Source organism: Dermacentor variabilis, chromosome 6 (assembly GCF_050947875.1).
Source record: "Dermacentor variabilis isolate Ectoservices chromosome 6, ASM5094787v1, whole genome shotgun sequence".
In the NCBI taxonomy this organism is placed as follows: Eukaryota; Metazoa; Arthropoda; class Arachnida; order Ixodida; family Ixodidae; genus Dermacentor; species Dermacentor variabilis.
Genome location: NC_134573.1, coordinates 49839219 through 49843240, shown reverse-complemented (window position 1 = coordinate 49843240; position 4022 = coordinate 49839219). Strand labels below are relative to the sequence as shown.

General features: G+C 48.1%; 1 pseudogene; it reads left to right on the top strand.

Annotated features, from left to right (window-relative positions):
* Positions 1 to 690: 690 nt before the first annotated feature.
* Positions 691 to 3737, top strand: LOC142586121 (uncharacterized; annotated as a pseudogene).
* Positions 3738 to 4022: the final 285 nt, after the last annotated feature.

The window sequence follows — 4022 nt, the reverse complement described above, 5'->3', positions numbered from 1 at the left end:
TGTTGGCTGGCGCGGACAATCTCTCGTGGGCAGCACGTTGCAAACGGAGCGAAGTGTGGGGTGATAGCTTGCTAATCGAGACATTGCGAGAGGCGGCATGTTGGTGACTCGTGGGTGCGATTCACTGCAGCCACCGCAGAAGACCTCCGCTCGTTCAGCACTTTGTTTCGATACAGACGACACGCTCTACTCTGGCGCCATCTCGCAGCCATCGTCTTGTCTCGTAGCCACCGCAAAGCCCGTCTTGAGCGGCAGTACGTTTCAACAGCGGAGCTCTTCTAACTCGAGTCTGCGCCATCTGTCGGGTGTCACGCAGGGGCGGGAGCGGGGGGCGGGTTCCGGAGCTCACCGCCAGAGGGTGCGCCTAAGGTAGGAGCGGGCCCGCCGGGTGAGGGGAGAAATGAGGTATAGGAACAGGTGTTTCTCCGGCGCACTTTCTGGCCCCATGGATTCCGCTCGGCGCGAGTAGCAGCGCCGACGTCGCGCAAATCCCGAGCTTCGAGAGCGAGAAGCGCAAATAAAGTGCTAGCGGAGGGAAGACACTACCGCCGAGGATCGAGAACGGAAGCGCACGCTTACCATCCTCTCAAACATCAGAGACGGGAGAGCGTTGTTCTGGAGGACACTGCAATGTTCGAAAGCAGGTTCGTCACTGCAGAGGAACCTCTGCACGCTGCACGCCCCGCAACTATGCTCTTCTACTCAAACAAGGAACTTCACAAGTTGAACACTTTGGTAGCGTCTCTTGAAGGAACGGAAATGAAGAGGGTTGTTGCAGATGAGGTGGACCTCCGCTACTGGACCAACGCCGAGCTCGTGCGTGCAGCGGAAAAGTTGAAGATGGCACACACAGAGGAGGCAAACCTACCGCACATTCTGTCGTTCCTTCGGGTGTAGCAAAGCGATAGCGCAAAGAACCCAACGATACCCAAGCTCGAATCTACCAAAACGACGACAACGAGACAAGATTTTCATAGAAATCCCGCTAAACACGAGTTGAAACTTGAGAGAATGACCAGCAGCTTCACTGTTTTTACAGCTATCGCAGAGTGGAACTTGTTTTATTTTTTTCTTCTCGCGCTTTCGCCATAGCCAGCTCCTCCGCTTTCCACCCGACGGTTGCGCTGCACCTTCCTCCTCAGCTTTTCTCAACGCGCTTTGTTCACTATCTCCCTCTTTCGTTTCCGGCTGCGCTCCGCGTTTGCTTTCACCCTTCGCTCAGTTCGTTCATTCGGTTAGGAGGGACAACGCAGACTTTCGCCGCACGAGCAGGCGTCTGTAGCCTGTTTCACATGCAAGCGATTGAGCGAATGGAGCGAAAAGCGGTGTGGCGCTGCGAAGCTCTTCGCGAGGTTTCGTTTCACATGCATTGCCGCCGCTCGTTTTCCGCCGCTGCGAATAGCAATGTTGCTGGCAAAAAACACGGGACTTTAAGCCACTTTCGGTAGTTTGCGACTACCAATATAAGCATTGTTTTGTCTCTGCCTCTCAAATGTTTATATTATAAATACATATCCTGCATTTGAAGTATGTGAATCATGCTTACTTTATATATTTTTTGTTCTTTTTGTAAAAAGATGCTCATATGTGGCGCACAAACTCTCGAGCGGCTCGGTACTCTGCCATAAAGGACGCCAGCGTGTCAACTAGAGCGCGCCGACAAAGATGGATTTATGTGCGCCACATGATGATTCTTACACGCATCTCCTTTTTCTCGAGTACTGCCTTTAAAATAAATGGTTCGCTTAAGCTCCGGGTTCCACGGCGCTGGTGGGTGAGACCCATCTGGGAAAACCTAAAAGCGGAATCCGAGTTCCACACCGCTGTGAGTTGTGTTTGCACAGAAATAGTTATTGTGATGCTGGTACTTTACTATGCAATATTTTCGGACAGATGCCGCTGCTCATGAACGCCGACACCGAGTACTTTCAGAAGTATTACAAGATGTTGGCAGAAAAGTTTGACGAGCTTCATGCCCTCGTTGAAGGGCCGCTCACGAAACCCTTCGTTATGCGGGAACCCATACTGTCACGCGCAATACTTGCAATGACTCTCACGTACTGGGCAGTTCGCCGCCTTTAATTGATAAATCGCGGTTCCGAGTATGCCAAGCTGACGTTACTTTTGGGCTTCCTTCCAGGTCGTGGCATCGGGGATGTAAATACAGCATGTCACCCTGGCATTCAGAGTGGGCATCTCAACAGCTGATATTATCCGCGAGACTTGCAAATTGTTGCGGGAAATCCTTCAGCCCCTTTGTCTCAAGGTACGTTGTTGATAGGAAGAGAATGTTGAGATAGAGGCAAAACGCTATGCGCCCACGTGCGGTATGATGGTAGTGCGCGTTACAGAAAGCCAGGTAGTCTAAATTAATCCCGAGCTTTTTACTACGGCATCCCTCATAGCCAATGTCGCTTTGGGACGTTAAATGACCCCATGCACAAGATTAATCTTTCTGTTTTCTTCCCATACTTGAAGGTAACCTACATATTGCAAAAGTACTACAGGGATAAATTCATAATACATAATCGTTGCTTATTAAAAATCACTGCTTATTCTAAGAGCTTTGTTTTTAAGAACAGTTTAGCAATGAGTATCGTGTGAATTAGACACTGTCCACTCTATGGGCACATTGTAAATGACATAACGAGGAAGGTAAAATTCGATGAGAGCAAAGGGAGAACTGCATATAATGAATGTTCATTGTAATATTTTCAAAGGCACCCGTTTGTTTAAATACGAACTGAAGATACAATAGAAAGCATGTGTATAGTGTTGAGAGTGCGAATTCTCAAAAAAGTATCGCATATGCTACAAGAGCTCAAGAGCAAGCTCATGCAATCCAATGCATGAGCAAATCTTGTAAACCCTGCAAAGATACCAGAATTGTATGTGTGGTATGCACTTTTTGATTTTAATTATTTACTTAATGGTTCGTAAGCATACGTGCCTCTCCCTTTTAAAAAATGAGAAAGCAGTATGTGACCAGTTGCTTGAGACATTCAGATTTGATCGAAGTGTATATGTTCATCAGCTTCTCAGTTCATACCACAGAAAAATAGCACAAACTAAAAACAGGGACGTGAAGAAACTGCAGGATGACACTTCTTTACACAGGCCAATCTTTCGTTTGCACTGCTGCTCTTTTTACTCTAAAAATGTCGTTATATGCCCTGCTTCATTCCCACCACAGGTGCCAACTACTTCCGATTGGCAGTAGGTGGCCGAGGGATTTCTTGAAAACTGGAACTTCCCACATTGTCTAGGCGCCGTGTACGGGAAACACGTGCATATACAGGCCCCACCAAATTCAGGCAGCCTGTACTTCAACTACAAGGTAATGTACGCATTGGCCTTTTTTTGTTTGTAAATCACCATTCTCTATGCATTAATCATTCGTCATTCCAGAGCACGTACTCTATAGTACTTAAGGCTATAGCTGCAGCAACATGAAGTTTATCCTTGCAGACTTTGGGGCCTATGGGCGGCAGACTGATAGCGGAACCCTCGCAGCCTCAAGGCTAGGGAAATTCTTGGAGTGGGGCCTGCTTGGTCTCCCGGCACCAAAATTATTCCCATAATCATCAACAGTGGCACCCCATGTTTTCGTAGGGGACGAAGCGTTCAAGCTTCGCCCCGACTTTCTTCGGCGTTATTAAGGTAGAGGCCTAGATGAAGGCAAACGGATATTCAACTATCGGCTTGGTCGGGCAAGGCTTGTTGCAGTTATAAGTTGATTTAGTGCGTAGGTGTCTTCACTGGCCTGGCGGCAGAAAATATTGACTTGATTTGATGTACCTCTCGAGATCACAAGTGCAATGTACTTTACCAAATGTTTTCATTTCAGAAGGTGTGTTGAAAACGCATTCGTGGTGATGGCGTCGAGTTTTCGCATTTTCGCCGAGTGGTCAACCTGCTCCCTGAAAATGCAGATTATGGGGTAATGGCTGCATGTGTTCTGCACAAATTTCTGAAGTGAGGATGCCGCTTACGTGCCACCTGTAGCATTGCAGCTGCAGCCT